The sequence below is a fragment of the Hippopotamus amphibius genome, chromosome 12, assembly GCF_030028045.1.
Source record: "Hippopotamus amphibius kiboko isolate mHipAmp2 chromosome 12, mHipAmp2.hap2, whole genome shotgun sequence".
NCBI lineage: Eukaryota > Metazoa > Chordata > Mammalia > Artiodactyla > Hippopotamidae > Hippopotamus > Hippopotamus amphibius.
The window spans coordinates 4,007,020-4,024,818 of NC_080197.1; positions in this window are offsets into that span (position 1 = coordinate 4,007,020).

Here is a 17,799-nt window from a genome sequence, read left to right on the forward strand (position 1 = left end):
AGGTGATTGGTTTTATTATTAATGACACAATTGATTTTTAAATTTAGAACTACTGATGCGGTCTGACTAGTTATTTGGTATTTATTAAATGCCAGCTGTATGTCAAAAGTATTATTTTTGTGATTGTGTGCTTGTGCAGAATCATTCACTCCAGAACTTAACCACCTCATCACACAGAACTCACAAAGACTTTCCAGGGAGGGGAGTTGTTTGGAGTAGTTACTGATATAGTTCTAACGTCCATCAAAAGAAGAAAATCAGTTACGTTCATTACAGCTGGCCCTGTGTAAGTCAGGTTGACTCTGGCCTGGCACGCGGGCACAGGTAAACAACCTGGGCTCTTCAAGCCTGGGCATGTTATGCGACCCTAAAGCCTACCCGGGTCCTTTCCGCTTTGGGGTTAACTTGAGCAATACAGGCTCTGTCGTCCGTAGCCACTGATACCCCGACCCTGAGACGTGTTACTCGTCCTAAATCAGAAGCCAGCAATCCCACGCGCGCAGGGGACTGCAGAGGGAAGGGAGTCAGGTATGTGACAATCCACGATTCGCGAATCGTCTTCAGTTACTGCACAGAACACGGCAAGTTCACTCCAACTCTTTCCGATACGTTTCTGAGTACCTAAAGCACGTCTGCGTCTGTCCTGATCTGTCCCTTCTGCTTGTCTGGAGGTCGCGTGTAAATGACTTCTACGAAGACATATAACCTTCCACCGTCCATTTAGCTCTTCCCCCATAGACGCGTTTTGATTCACAGTGCAGTTTCACTCTTGTTCCAGCCCGGCCTCGGGCCTGACGTCAGGATTCCTGACCGACGTCAGGATTCCTGACCTGCGTCCGCCCCCCGCGGGGCCGGAGCCCGCTCCCTCCGCACCCGCCTCCGCACTCTCGCCCTCCATCTCCGTGACTCACTCGGCCACCGCCGAGCATCGCTCAGCGCCCACGCGGACGCGGGGCCCTGCCGCGTGCGGCACAGGGCGGCGCGCCCGTCTCCTGCCTCCGCAGGGCTTAGGATCCGCGAGAGCCATTTCAGGGGCCGTGCAGGGAGAGGAAGCGAAAGCAGCCGAGCAACACTGGCGATCAATTACCCGCCGAAAAGAAAACACCGTGAAATTATACAAGGCGCCCGTGCTTGCGGCTGGGGAGCTGGGACGGCTCTGAGGGGAGTGTGTAAACGTGTGTTCGCATTCTGGAGGCACGCAGGGCGAAGGATGAGGGCAGGAAAAAGGACAGGCACAGGCTTCCGGTTTCTTAATTGCCTTTTTTTGACGTCCCTCTCTTTTCCCAGTCCCGAACTGGGGGGTAGCATTTGAGGGTCGTATTTCCAGCTGGATTTTTGTGTGTTGCTTTGTTTATCCTGCTGGAGGGAAGACCGAGGTTCCGCATCTGACTTTCGTGGTGTCAGATTTGCTCTTACGCGTATTATAAGTGATCATCCTAGAGGCATTGTCCTCCATCTGGGCCTTTTAATGTAAAAGGAAAGTCAGCTCACATTGTTTGCCTTGGAAAAACTGGCAACTTCCGAACTCCATCTGAAAATGGGCTCTAGACTTTCTGCCGATTTTACTCATTCTCACGTTTTATCTTGTCACTAGGAACAGAGCGATATCTTTCTGCAAAATAATATGCGTTAGTTTTCTCTCCATCCCCACAGTACACACAAAAAAGCCACTTTTCCCTTTTAAAATCACTCATTTTTAATATTCTGTAAACGACCTGGGTGGAGGTTAATCAGGCGTATGCACGTGTAAAAGAAAATACATATGTAAAAACTCTTAAAAATCATTTTACTCTTTGTAAGTTATACCTCAACCAAAAATTAAGTAAAATCACCTATCTTTTTCTCTCTGCACAGCAGCCATTCTCTTTCTCATTGTTATTGTTACTCTATTGCTAAAGTAATACTTTCAAATAATTAAAGGAATTTAAAAAATTCGAGTATCTCCCTACTGTAATAAAGGTTTGTTTTTTAGTATCTGCTCTCACTTTGGACATTGGGAAACATATGCCTTTTTGTATTCTGCTTTTGTTCCCCTTGTAATATTCTATCAAATATTTTCCTGTCTTTCATGACCCTCATAATTTTCCATTTTAATAGCTGCAAACTCTTCCGCTAAGTGATTACAACATCATTTGCTTATCCACTCTTTTCTTAATTGGACATCTAGGTGACTTCAGATTATTCATTAAAACAAATTACCCTCCTGTAAACACATGCATGCATGCATTCATGCATCCAATGGATGGAATATTAATTTAAGTCCTATTCTATGAGGAGGGCACAGAAACGGAATGCAAATGTGAAATCCTCTCCGAGGAGCACTGAGTGTGGTCTGTACCTCGCAGTCAGCACTGCTAATGAATTACAGGATGGTCCTGTTTGTTGAGACCCGCAGCATGGTGCCACAAACCCATCCCTGGACTCAGCTCCAGTTGGGCCGGAAAGGCTGCCTGTGTGGCCAGCACAGATCAGCGCCCTGTAACTACCGAAGCATGGCTGCTGAATGAACAAATGCTTGTGAGATAGATGCTATTATCCCCGTGTTACAAATAAGGACGCGGAGGCTTGTGGACAAAGGTACAAAGTGTCACAGAAACACAGGGCTTTTCAGCTGACACACACGATGGCATCTAACCCTCACACAAACCCTCTGAGGTACAAAGGAGAATCCCAGCTTTGCTGATGAGGAACCTAGGGACCACTCAGCTTTCAAATATTAGAATCAGGATTCGAATCTAGAATTTCCAAATCAAAACTGCACATTCTCTTCATGTACTCTGCTTTTTCTCAGATGTGAGATTATGGAGTTAAAAATCAAAAACATTTTCATTATTCTATTTTTAATATTGTCAATAGTCCTTTTATTTCTGTTCAGAAGAGAAGTATTACCTGTAACATACACAGTTATCTGTGTAACTACAGCTGTACCAGCAATAGGTATTATCTTTTTAAATATTTTTGCTAATGTGAACTCTTTTAATAGCACCTATTGTACATTATTTAACATTTCTTTAATTCACATGGAAGCCCAACACTTTCACATGTCTGCTCTTCTGTACATTGTTTCCTTATGAACTCTGTCCCTTTGTTTATCGGACTCATCATTCTACTGCTGCATATTGAAGTGGCTTCTTTAGATATTCAACTTTTGTCATATTTGATTCCTACCTTTTTTCCCAATACTTGTTTCTTTTTTTATTTGGTTAATTTTCATTTTATAAAAGTGGTCTCGGGAACTTCCCTGGCAGTCCAGTGGTTGGGACTCCATACTCCCACTGCAGGGGGCATGGGTTCGATCCCTGGTTGGGGAACTAAGATCCCACATGCTGTGTGGTGTGGCCAGGAAAAAAAAAAAAAGAGGGGTCTACAGTCTAATAGTTAAAGCCTTGGTGTTCTGCTCTTGCTTTATTCCTTAGAAACTTGTATCACTCTTCCAAATATCTGTTTGGCATCAAATATCTTATATTTATTGTACTAATTCATATGGAGTTCAATATAGTATAGAATACAGATCTAAAGTATATTTTCCAATTTCCTAATTTAAGCCAGGGCTAGGTTAAAGTCACACCCACCTGTGCTGTGGCACCTGGCAGGAGTGGCCAGCATCTGTTCTGGTACCCATCCCACACTGCTGTTCATAGTTTAAACATCACCTGGATTATTACCCAATACCATATACTAAATTATTCATTCTTGCATCACATTTTTTGATGACACTTTCTCATATAGTTACATTTTATATATCAATGGAACATTTCTAGTTTTTTTCTATTCGAGTGACTTATTTTTCTACACCACTTGAGTAACCTGTTAATTATTGTGTATTTATAACATTATTTTATATCTGGCATGGTAGAATCAAATATTGTGGCATCTGGAGCTTATGCAATTTTGAGGACGGGGTCATAAAGAAAATCTATTTACTTTTTGTGAAATTAATAAAAACATATGACCATGAGAGCACATTGCTAGAACCCCTCCCAGGACATTGGGAAGGTCTGCACAGAGAAGGCACAGAAGCTTAAGCTTCATTAGCTTCATGGTAAATCCACCTCTGCCATCTGCGCTATGTTCTGCTTATTTAAATTATTTATATGTTCCTATGGCCGTTCTTTCCTAAAGGATTTTATACTTATTTACTTCAATTGTTTTCATTTGTTTGTTCTTTTTTAACATCTTCTAGGGATTTTAGTTGGACTTGGGGAAAATTATCATCCTTAGAACATTTGTTCTCTCCCAGAACACATTGCTCTATATTCCATCACCTCCTTTTATACATTCCAGTAAATTTTTCATTGTTTTCATACATCTATCACTTAAGTTTATTCCTAAGTAATAAACTTATAATTAATTTTCTTATTATAATTTATTTCTTGTTATAATTAAAAAGATGTTAATACTGTTACTCAAGAATATTATTGATTTGACACATTTCTTCAATATCTGGCAACTTTTTGCAGGTTTATTTACATTTCTAATCACCTGAAATTGAATATTTTGTCTCTATGGACCCAATACATATTATTCTTACATCTTAATTTTGGTTCTTAACTTATTGAAGAGAATAAAACAATATTAAACTAAGGCAGCACCTTAATTTCATTCTGTTTCTAAAGAAATTTCTCTAGGATTGTCCATTGATTTAATGTTGTCTCTAGATTTAAAAAAAAAAAAGTTCATAGCATGTTAAGACCTTTAAAAAAAATACGTAGCTGGGATGTGTACTGAGTTTTTCAAATTATTTTTTAGCATCTATAGAAATGACCGTATGTGAATTTTCATTTAACTCATTGGTGTCTTATATAAGATTTTGCAATTGAACCATCCTTGAATTCCAGGGCTACATTTTACTTTCTAATGCAATGCCCTTTTGAAGGGTTTTGTTTAAGATTTCCCCATCTGTATTTATGACATTGACTATTTGTTTGGACTGCTTATCCTTATCAGTAATGTATTAAGTGTTTCTAGTCAAGAACATACTTTGTAACATAATTTTATCTATTTTTTAAATATTTTTAAAATTCACTCATATTCAGAGCCTTTTCAAGTGAAATTGTAATAGTTCTTTGAAGACTTTTCTGATTTTCTCTCTTACCAACCTGTAAATATTGTCTTTGTCTTGCATTAACTTTAGAAATTTTTATTTTGTATGAAATTTCTTTGAGTTACATATTTTAGATATTTATTTCTTAGTTTTAGATATTTATTTCTTAGTTTTTATTTCAATAGAGTTTCTATTTTCTTTCTAATTTCTATTTTTAAGAGTTTTTTCATTTTTCTTAATTGAATTATCAGAAGTTTTTTTCTATATTATTAAAAGTTCTGGGAATCAGCTCTTATTTTTGTTGACTCTGTTTTTTTGCTTTCCAACATATAAATTTATCTTTTCTTTCATTTTTTTCTTCTCTGAGATATTAACTTGAATAGTTTACTTACTATCTCTTCTTAAGTTTAGCAATAAAACATTTAAAACTTTTATTGATGTTTTCTCTGAACACTGATCTTGGTATGCAGGATATTATCATTATTATTTTCTAAATTGTCTTTTATTGAGTTCTTGATTTTCCCATTGTCCCAATTGTTCTTTAGGAGATTATTCTAAAATATCAGAGTAATTTTCAATTTTGTTTCTTTATTCTTAGGACTTCTAATTTTAAATTTTAGTTGTATTTTGGTTAGAATGTAGCCTATAAGACTCTGGTGAAGTTTATGCATTTAATTTTATGTAAACTAGCAAGAGATAAAATTGATAAGTTTTCTCTGAATAATTCTTTTAAAAAAATCTCATTTATAGACTACAGAATTTTACCCACTTTACTTATTATTGTTTTGGTTATAAGGCATTTAATTCTCCCCTATAATGGAACTTTTGTTTGTTTCTACATGAAATTCTTGCATTCTTTGCTTTGTGTGTTTTGTTGCTGTGTTAGTTGGTGCATATGAATTCACAGTTATTATAGCTTAAGTATGTACTGTGTTTATCTTTGTATAACCACCCACTTATTTCACTTAATATGTTTCATCCTGAATTATTATTCCAACTTTTGCTTTCCTGTATTTATTATCATTGCCATATCATTGTAGAAACTTTTAATTTTAGGTTGTCTGTGTGACTTTTTATAAGTATGTTATTCATGAGCAGCACAACGCTGAACTATTTTTTAGAATCCCTTTTGAGCATCTTTGCCTTTTAGTGGGAGTTCCACTTGGTGTTTTTCTTTTATTTCCATTCTTTTTCCTTCTACAAAAGTTTTTAAGGTTTTGATTGAATTTGATTCACCTGAGTGATTATTTTCATAGCTGATATTTTCCTTTTCTTAAGCCACTTTATACACATTTTAAAGGAATTGAAGTAGAGGAGATCCCTGGTGTTCCCTATATCATCATTCCAAAAGAGCACAGCATTGTCTAATGAAATGCAGGCATCTCCAAGTTTCCAGACTCCCCACCACCACAAATAATTCTCTTCTCCTATTCAGGTTGTGCATACTTAAATTCTATAATTGTTCATTTGTCTTCCATCAAATGATGATTCCTATTTCTTATGTTTTGATTTCAAGACTTATTGTTCTGGTAAGATATTTTTAGCTAAATTTTAAATATGCCATTCAAGTTCCTTTTTGTACCAAAAATACCATATACATGCCTCATTTTACTTTCCTCTCAATTCTTCTACACAGCTCCACAGTTTCCTTTTTTTGAAATTTCAATAAACCACAAAATTTTATTAATTCTATTTCATGAAGAACTTTGAGAAAATAATGTTTCAAAAGCAAATTCCTTCTTTTTTAATGAATACTTTATGAAATACTCTTTCTCTAAAGGTCACTATTATTCTTGTTCCAATTATAATATTAGTGTTCACATAGACCATTAAAATAGCACCTCCGTTTTTTTCTAGTACTTTCCCACGTATTCTGATGGAAAATTTGTCCTGAGTAAATGATAAGCACAACTTAAACTCTTCTCCTTAGCACTAATTTTCTTTTAATGTCACACTTACCTGTAATAACTATAATAAATAGCAATATTAAATTAACTCTTTTTAAAACCCAGTTTTGTAACTGGTGGTTTTGAGGCATTATTTGTCTCTTAGTAATGTATGTATATGATAGAAAAATTGTGGATGAGGGAAGAGCAGGGAGAGGGGCACAGAGGAGGTAAAGTGTAACTATGATAAAGAACCATAAGATTAATAGGTAAGCATTATTCTGTATTAATACTAGAATTTCCAGCATCGGTGCACCCCCTACTGACTGAAATCCAAATAAATTTATTTTCAAATATCATTTAATGCATGTCATAAAAAGGAATCAATAGAGTTACTTAGGAAGAGTCTTTATCAATTTTCTTCCTAAGAAACTTTGCTGCATCTTCAATGGCGATAGAGTAACACCACAACTCAAAAACACGGAACTCAAAGCCACTCACCATCTGAAAGAAATCTATTAACTGACACTTATGAAGCATGTAATAGGAAGTTGGGAGGATATAAAGATGACCAACACAGAATCCCTACATCTTAAACTCTCATGAGGGAGACAGACAACTGCGCAAGAGCTCCCAAGCCTCACCACTTCCTACTCCCCCATATGCTCCACATCAGCCGTGACAAAGCACACAGCAGTCTCCAAATTAGCCACACACTGAACTCTCACACACGTGAGAGCCATGCTCTTCTCTCCAGAATTCCCTCCTTCCTCTTCCCTCCCGTTGAAAGACTTCTTTTCCAAGCCAACCAGGAAATAATCTTTTGAACATTTAAGTTTGGTGGGTTTTTTTTTTTTGAAATGTACCTTGTTACAAATAATTCTGAGATCTTTGTCCAATCTCAGAATATTTTGTTACAGTAGATTGCTGCTTTAGGAGTCACAAAAAACAAAGAGGAATGTTTAAGGCTCTGAAGAGATCTTGCCAAATTGCTCTCCAGAAAGATTGTACCAATTCATATTTTCAACAGAAGTGTATAAAAGTGCCTATTTCACTTCACACTCATCAACTCTGAATAAGAGCTATCATTGTTAATTTCATAGGTTAAAAAAAAAGTATGCTGTCTTAGTTTCTATTTCTTGGATCACCAACATGGTTGAGCATTTTTTCACATCTAGTCACCATTTTCACTTTTTCTACCTATTGTCTGTTTGTGGCATTTTTATTTTCTAAAAGATTTTAGTAGGGTTTTAATAGTTTATATGAGTTTTTTTTAATGTATTCAGAAAATTATCACGTAACCCACCATATTTGTGGTAAAGATTTTCATACAATATTTTCCTTTCAATTTTGTTTTTGATTACTTCTATTTTTGTGAGCCAGTGCTATTTGTGCAGTTGAATCCATACAAATAATTAGATTTTGAACACTTATCTTTTTAGTTCACCTGGAGCTAATTTAGGTGTATAGCCTGAGATAATGTCACTTGCTGTTTTTCCTGAATACATGGCTGACCGTCCAGCACCATTTATTTACTAAGCTGTCCTTTCCCCTTGGATTTGAAATGCTGATTTAAATCAAAGGCTAAGACTTCCCTGGCGGTCCAGTGGTTAGGACTCCACACTTCCACTGCAGACAGAGGGCACGGCTTCAATCCCTGGTGGGGGAATTAAGATCCCGCGTGCCATGCAGTGCAGCCAACAAAAAAACAAACAAAAACAAACAAACAAAAAAAAGAAATCAAACGCTAAAATATCATATATACTAAGGTTAGTTTTAAAGTTATCCATTCCTTTCCACCCCTTTTTGCCCAACATCACACTATGTTGACTACTATAACTAGATAATATGTTGTAATACCTGGAACATCAAATTTTCCTGTTTGCGTTTTCAAAATTTTCTTGGCAATTCTCAACTCTTTATTCTTCCAAATGAACATTAGAATCACTCTGTCAGGTTCCAAAAGCATCCTGTTGGGCTTCTGATTGGAATTTCTTTAAACTAATTTGGGGAGAGTTGACAACATCAAAAACATTCAGTCTTCCTGCCCAGAAGCATGGTAGCTCTTCCTTTATTCAAGTTTCCTGCTATATTCTTCTGAAAAACTTTATGATTCTCTTATATACATCCTATACATCTCTTGTTAGGATTTCTTCCTAGATGTTTCGTATTTGTGGTTATTTTGAGTGGAAAATTTTCATTATTGCTTATAAGTGATCATTGCTAGTATGAAAGAAAGCTATTGATTTTTGTATTTTTAAATTAATTTTAAATTAAATGTAAGCAATTTTATATTAGCTTTTCAAATAAATCACAATCACCTAAAGTATAATTTTAGGAGATCTATAACCAATCCTGTGTGCTGATTGATTTTGTTGAAAATGCAAATATCTGAATGTATTTGTGCTGAGCACCAGTTGGCTGATGGAAATAACTAAAGCTATGTTAGGATTGCATCTTCCTCAGAGTTACAGTCAATGCTATTTGAAGAAATAAGAGACCACTGAAATTACTTCTTACAGCAGGCTTTCTCTACATTGTTATTTAGTGAACAGACAAGTCAGAAAAGGAAAAAGCCTGGACATGCCAGTATGGTCTTACTCCAGTGCATTCCAAAAATTCTCAACACATGGGTTCTGGTGCCTCTGTTTCCCCATCTGCTAGGTATCTGAAGTGTTTGGAAGGAAGGTCTATGTGAAGTTAAGATCCCATCATGATATATCAGCCTGCAAGTGCTCATAAACATTTTCATCTTGTTTACTGTAACACACAATCCGTAAAAGGGCATGTTTTTTCTTGGAGCTGATGCCTCCCTTCTCCATCCGAGCCCTTAAGAAAATTCTTTACTTTCCTCTCTTCCCCGGTGGTTACCATACGTGCATTTGTCAACTACTTCTGTGATAAAAAATGGAAGTGGATGGAACTGGGTAGATTTTGGTGCATTTGACATTTGACATTACTTGCAACACACAAGTAAAACAGCATGCCGGGGCTGGCTGATGATTTTCTAATCAATCATTCAGGCACTTTTTCTAATAGGGCTGCGCTCTGATTTACTAAAGACTCACGGCTCAGCATTTTTTTTCCCCCGACCTGAGGCCCAAGCAAACAGCCGTTCTTTTAAATGAAGGCAGTTTGGGCTATGGGCACATCTGCCCCCCTAGGCCTGCTCTGAGCCTCCAGTCAGGGTCCTGCCCCAGCTTCTCTCTGCTCTGGCCTCCAAGACCAGTCTCCCTAGACTGACCCCCAGAGTGGTTGGAGGCACTGCTCAGACTCAGGTACCCGCTGGTCCTCTCCCGCTCCCTTGTGTTCTTTCTGGCTTTAGACCTTCAAGCCATGCCTTGCAATTTCCAAATTCTGGTAATTATCCAGCTTCATAAATCTGTCCACACTGTGAATGACCCCAATCAATACATGGGGCATGGTGTCACCTCATGCTGGGGCTTGGCTCACCTCCCATTCATTCTTTTATTCACGCAACAGATGCTTATTGAGCAGCTACTATGTGCTTGGCACTGGGCTAGGTCACGGGCAGGCACTGGAGACACGGCTGTGAACGAGACAGACCATCTCTCTGGAGTGTTCCCTCTGTCCACGTGGGTCCCTCAGAACTAAGATCAAAACCATGGTTTCTTACAGGTCTGCAAGGCCCTCTGAGCCTAAGTGCTGGAGTCTGGTTTGCCACATAGTCTAGAATGGTATGAGCTTACTTTATCCGTCATGGAAAAATCTCCCACATGACGTTGGAGCATCCAGATGTGAAGAGACCCATTTTCTCTGTGGAGAAGCTCACACGAAGATAGAAAGGATACACTTGTTTTGTTTTGTTTGCTTGGGAGGAGACACAAGAACACACAGTGGGAATGGAAGCTAACATTTCTATATTGTCTCTTCCTAAAGGTTCTCCAACCTGACATCCAGGATCAGCAAGGCTGAGCCCACATGTTACCAGTGAGGCTGGCCACCCAATGTTCTGGTTTCCATCCTGGATGCCAATAATCTAGTTCAGTTTTTCTTTCATGAGCCGATTGAATCACCTAGTTTGGGCATCGTGGCAACATGAAAAGCAACCGACTCCCAGGGGAGAGGCTGCCTGCCGGCCCACAGTTAACCTGTGGTCAGTATTCCTGACTTCAGGGCCTTGGAAAAGAACCACCGAATACTCCTCCTGGATCCATATTCCAGAACCTTCTACCCACACCTTCAGTGTGGTCCACAGTATCACGTGGTCCTTCTATGATGGGGGCTGAGTCTCAGTGATGAAATGATGTATTTTTTAAAAAGATCCAGGTCAGTCATTACAAGATGTTTCGTGGCAAACCGCTGACTCTCCTTCGATCCTTCCATCTTTTTGTGCTTGTTTTTTATACAATTTCTTAAATGTACATAAAATGTCACCCTTCTGCAGAGTGGACCTCTCAGGAAGAGCAAAAGAAAGCAGAGAGCTGACTTCACCCCAAATTCTGTGACTAGAATCCAACAAAGATTGATTGGACTTCCCCTTATGTTCAGAACATTTTAACACACCCACCTTCTTACAGAGTGAATCGGGGTAACCAGGCAGGTCAGACTCTGCGATTTCACACATCCCAGCTCTGCTGTGGCTGAACTTGCCGCCTCCAATCTGGGAAACCAGGCAAGTACACAACACAAGTTTTGTGTGGCTGTGTCTGTCACCCCCCTGCCCTGGCTGTAGAGCAGGAATAAAGTCCCTACTTCCTTTCTTTACAAGATGTCACACTGGCCAGTGAGAGGATGTATGGGATGCACTCCGAGCTGCCTTGAAGAAAGACAAGTTATATACTCATCCCAGCATTCTGCCCAGACACTCGTTATTGAATGGGTTGGACCCCAGGGGGTTGAAAGAAGGGCCAGTGTGATGCTGCAAAGCTGCAGTCGGCTGGACTGCTTTCAGGAAGTGGATCTGGGCTGTAATTGTTCTCTCCCTCCGTGTTCACGCTGTTGGCCACTGAAATGTTAGATCCGAAAGGTCATCCAGATACAGTCAAGCAAGAATAGGCCGCACAGAAAGGAGCTGTATGAATCTGTCCCAGGCCGGTGTGCGGCTGCATTGGTAATTTCCTGTTTCCAAGGTCCCCTGTGGATGCGGGCGCTTGGAAGGGGAGCCTCGAACAAGGCCTAGTCTGCTTCTGGCCTGGTCCATTTGCCTCCAGCAAAATGGAAGAGACTGCCAAGCTCGACCGCCAGCCAGGAGCCAGGCTCTGTCTGTCCTCCTTTTTTTTTTAAACTGAAGTATAGTTGATTCCTCTTTTGTAAACCTAGTGACGCCTATCACAAAGAGGGTGGGTCTCATTGCAGACTGTCACCCCCTCTCTTGATGACACAGTGCCGAGCTATGTTGGCTGCGGTCACCAAACAGCAGGTCACAGTCTGTGTGACTTCAAATAAGAAATGTCCTTTATAGGAGAAAAGAAACAGGGACAGCGCTACTCCTACCTACACGCAGGTGGACACTCCTAAGAGCCTTCTCTGGTCTTCAGTTACATGGCGCTTGGCTAGGGCGCCTCCTTCCACCTTCCCGTCTCCTGATGTGGTCACAGGAACCAAACAAAGTACATTACACGACCATGAAAGAAGGACTGCTAGAACTGTTCGTCTCAGACATGCATGCCACGGTGACATTTTTATTATCCCAGGAAGGATTTCTGGCCAGGTTTTACACCTGTGTGTGAGAGTGTTTGTGAGGGAGTCTTTTCGGGGTAGAAGCTTTCAGCACAGAATGGGAGTGAAGCTAATCTCGACGTGGACTGCCTGGTTGTGGGAAGATGGCTCATAAGATAAACTGATTTAGTTCGAAGAAATTATCCTTAATTTCTCAGGATGAGGAATTACTGGAATAGCCAAAGTCCTCCCAGGAGAAGGGATTCATTTCTTATGATAGGAACTTAGGGATAACTTGGTTAGATACTTAGGTAAACAAAGAGCAGGGGGGAAGAAACCATACAGATAGGAAGCTCTGGACAATTACCCCAAATCTGCAATCACTAATGGGAACGAAATTGAATTTGCCTCAAGATACTTGTTGAATTAGAAGCAATGAGAAATCCCTGAGAAGAGGAGGTGCCCTGTGCAGAGACAAGCGGGTGGGCTCCCGGGCCCAAGGTCCCTGCAAGGCCTGAGTTCCCCACCCCCCACCCCGGTCTCTGCTTCCAGGGCAGTGAAATCGCCAGGGAGCGGAGGCCACCGGCTGCTGAAGTGCTGGGCCTGTTGTGCGGGTGGCTTCTCTCCTGCACCTCTGGCGGCCACGCGGACTCTGGCTCTCCGTTTGTAAAGGCCGCTTGAGTCAAAGCGGAAAGGTGAGCGTGTGTGCAAGGGCTCTGCCAGTAGGGCCTCCTAAAAATGCCTCGGGCCCCCCCCCTCCTTCCACCTCCGCCTGAGCTGCTTCTCACCCTAAGTACTTACGTGTCTCCCTCCTAAATGATCTCCCTGAGTGGTCCCACCTCTTGAGGTTTAAGAAAGCCTTCGTTCTTAGCGGGTAGTTGGTGCCCAGTGAACCCACTGAATCTGCTTACAACCAACATCAAAATCTCATAGTGAATAACGAAAAGCACAAACTGTGGCTAGGACTTTATCCTGGAAAATGAAATATAAAATGACAATAGTAAGTTTATAGACACACACAGGCACATATATACATATGCGTAAATGGAGTGAGGTATATTACATCATATTTATTTATATTGGGAGATACATACACACACAATTTAGGTTAAAACTGTAACTCTGTGCAAATGCTTTTTTCCTTTTTTTGGCTGCGTTGGGTCTTTGTTGCTGTGCGTGGGCTTTCTCTAGCTCTGGAGAGCGGGGGCTACTCTTCCTTGCAGTGGGCGGGCTTCTCACTGCGATGGCCTCTCTTGTTGCAGAGCAAGGGCTCTAGGCGCACGGGCTTCAGTAGCTGTGGCTCACAGGCTCTAAAGCGCAGGCTCAGTAGTTGTGGTGCACGGGCTTAGTTGCTCTGTGGCATGTGGGACCTTCCCAGACCGGGGATTGAACCCGTGTCCCCTGCATTGGCAGGCAGATTCTTAACCACTGCGCCACCAGGGAAGTCCCTATGCAAATTCTTGTACATAGGATGAATCACGTGTTGGGTTTTGCCATCATTTTCCCCCCCAAACTGGAAAAAGCACTACACAACGTGTTTGAATTTCACAGCCCAATCTCAGTGATGGAGGTCTTTGCAGAAATGTTCAAGGACTTGATTAGTTTTCCCATGGGTCCCTCCTGCTCCTTAGCTATTCAAAGCATTGCCTCATGACATGCTTTTACTTTGGGAACCATCTCTCATCCACTTTCTCGTCTCAGTTGTTAGCTGCCTTGATTCCACAGGAAATCATCCACCAGCGGCTTCACACGTGACAGAGGAGGTTCTGAAGCTCACCTGCCCAACCTGATAAAATCCTGCATCTTCTCCCAGAGATGCCACTTCAGTTTCCAACCACCGGTGGTACATTTTCAGCCAGGGACAAGCACTGAGAGACTAGCCAGAAGACACCCAGGCTCAACAGGGTCTGGGCTGGTGTTTTCAGCGGGTGCTAAGTTTCCGTTTGGCTCAGGAGCACGCATGTTCGTGGTTTGATGATTCTTGCTTCCCAGTATGGCCACGTTACAGCAAGGACTCCAAAAATGAAGCGTCGGATAAGCAGGCCCTCTCTTCCCTCTAACGCAGAGGCCTGAGACAGCCCCCTTGCCCCTTCCACCACCTGAGGCTGCAATGAGAAGCTGACAACCCCACCCTGCTGGCATCCTGACCTTGGGCTTCCAGGCTCCAGGGCTGTGAGAAATAAACTTCTGTTGTTTATAAGCCGCCCAGCCTATGGTATTTTATTACATCAGCCTGAAATGACTAAGACAGGAGTCACCACTTTGTACTTTACATTGCAGTTGTGGACACACACACACACACACACACACACTATAATAATAAGGTCTATACAAAATGCCACCAGCACAGAAGCAGGAACAAAGCGTTGGGCCATGCTGGGGAGAGGCACACCAGTGAGGCCCTTGGAGTCAGGGGAGTATTTGCAGCCTCAAGACACGAGCAAGACTCTTTAGGGCAAATGAGGGGAACGTGCCTTCTGAGCAGACAACACCGTGTACAAAGTTCAAGGGTGTGGAACATGTAGCCTGTTGAGAGACAGCTAATAATCGCTGTAGTTGTGGGGCTCAGGTGACTTGGCAACTGGAAGGACAAAAGATGGAGTCCAGGCAGGTGGACCTATCTGATCCTAAATCCAGATTCTAAGAGCCTGTTAGCCACAGCTCAGCTACACTGGGACACTACTGGCAGCACTTTGTTGATGTGGAGGGACCTTCTCTGTCCTGTGTCCTGTAGGTATCTAGCAGCATCCTGGCCTCTGCCCACCAGATGCCAGTAGCACCCCCCTCCCTAGCTGTGACAACCTGAAAGGTCTCCAGACATTGTCACGTGTCTGCTGGAGGACATCGCCCCGACTGCGAGCCGCTGGTGTCGTGTCAGCTCCATGGGCGGAGGGAGGGCCTAGACTGGGTGATCTGTGGTTATTTGCTGAATAAATAAATGAAGGGAGCAAAGGCAAAAAGGTTGGGAAGAATATGTTCTCTGAGATAGTCAGTGGGAAGTCGTTGTATAACAAAGGGAGTCCAACTCGAGGATGGAAGATGCCTTGGAGGACTGGGGCGGGGACTCGAGGAGGGGGGAGTCAAGGAAGGGAGGGAATACGGGGATATGTGTATAAAAACAGATGATTGAACTTCGTGTACCCCCCAAAAAATAATAAATAAATAAACAAAATTATAAAAAAAAATGAATACGTTCTCTGAGTGCAGAGAAATACAGAGAGGATTACGAGATTACATGACATTTTAAAGAGGTGGGGAGACAAGTAGAAGAAGCTCACGGGAAATTCAGAGACCAAGGTCATGGCTGAGAGGTTCAGAGGAAATGGTGGGTTTGGAGTTTGAAGAGCATGGCTGAGGGTTAAAGAGCAGTTAAGAAGCTTGGAAACTGACCCCGGTGTGAGACACACCCACTCCTGGAGTCTATGAAAGATGGTGGGGAGCCCATGGACTTACTGCTCTACTTTAAAATTATGTGTTGAGTGAAAATCAGGAGGATAATCAAACCAATTTTCTATTGACGGTAGTTACATAAAGTTTCATTTAAAGTGCATTTGTTAAAAAGCTGATTTAAGAAACTTAAGTAATAATGGAACAGATGGTATGAAAACAGGGCAAATTGTGAAGATGGCATGAGAAGTGACTGACGTTTGGGAATAAAAGGTGTTGGTGCCCAGCTGCAGTTGGGGCACGTGACTTCATCCACTTCTCCTGTCAGGCCTGCTCTGTGCCCTGCGAACACCGCCCTGCTACCACTGGTGCTGCCGGGCTGCTTCTTCTCTTCCCAGCCCCTGATTGCCGCCCGCCAGCCAAATCCTGCTCTGCAGCCCTGGGGAAAAGGCTCCACCTACCATCTCCCTGAAGGATCTGTTCACAGCCAGGGGCCTCTGCTGCGAACACCTAACCCCTCCCAACCCCCACTTTCAATATCTTCTAGTTCTTTCTTTTTTTTTTAATTGAAGTGTAGTTGACTTACAATGTTGTGTTAGTTTCTGGCATACAGCAGGGATTCAGCTATATATTCTTTTTCCGATTCTTTTCCATTATAGTTCATTACAAAGATATGGAATATAGTTCCCTGTGCTGTACGGAAGGACCTTGTTGTTTATCTTCCAGTTATTTTTTGACTTGTGTTTTGGCTCCTCAGCCAGATGTGAAGTTTCTCGCAGGTAGGAAACCCATCCGTGTTCTCCCCCACCGCCACCCCAGGAGCAGGGGAGGGCGTGAGGCTCTGGGGATTGCGTGTCATCCGGCAAGTAAGTGCCATAAGAGCCAGTCACCTACTTAATTTTGAGTCAAATTCATGACCTGCTAATGACTTCCGTTTCTGTGAAAGGCACAGTCAATGACACAAGGCCTAGGTATCTAAAAACCATTCGTTTCCTCTGTATGTTTCTGAGTGAGTCTCCAGGAGGTCATCTATGCAAAGGTCCTGCTCTCCAAACCCAAGCACAAGGTCATATTACTTCCACACAGAAGCGATGCTTGGGCCTGGATCTCCAGCCTTCCTTCTGCGCCCCCCTCCCCATCACTCCAGCTGTAGTAAGCAAAATGACTACCGTGAGAGACTGATACAGGATGGGTGGGGGGTAGCTGTCATTTAATTTTCACGACTTTCAAAAACAGAAATCTTCAACGAGGGGGCAGAATAACATTCTCTAAAATAAACAGAATAAGGATCCTGGATGGTGAACAGCTTCAGGGAGCTCCAGGAATAGCAGAGACAGGCTGTTCTGTGTTGCTGGGTCCTGAACCAGTGTTCTTAACACCCAGCGACATGAACTTCGCAGCCTAATGGAGGCTGAGGCACTCTCAGCAGCCCCTAACGCATTACCTCCCCAAGAATTCCCTCTAAACACTGTAGGTTTTGTTTTCAAAGTCCTAGGTACCACAAATTGCACTTAGCAACTGCCCAACCATTTTATTTCCTTCCTGTCTAATGTAATTTTTCTGTTTCTTTATATAAAGGACCTTGGCTATTTAAAACAAATTATCCTCCCTCCTAAAGTAACCTGGCTTTTATCTGTGTTTAACAATCAAAGGAGCTAAGGACAAGAATGAGGCAGTGCTTCTAACGAGCTTCTAAGTAACTAGGTGTAAAACTTTTCCTCTATAGCCATCACTTAAAACGGCAAATTGTTCTTTTAGCGGGTACAGGTTGTGGAGTGTGGTGGGGACCAGAGAGAGAGGGCTTGTCCTGAGAGTGAGCCCAGTGTGTCCCCTGGACGAGGTTCATCCAGTGCAGTCTGG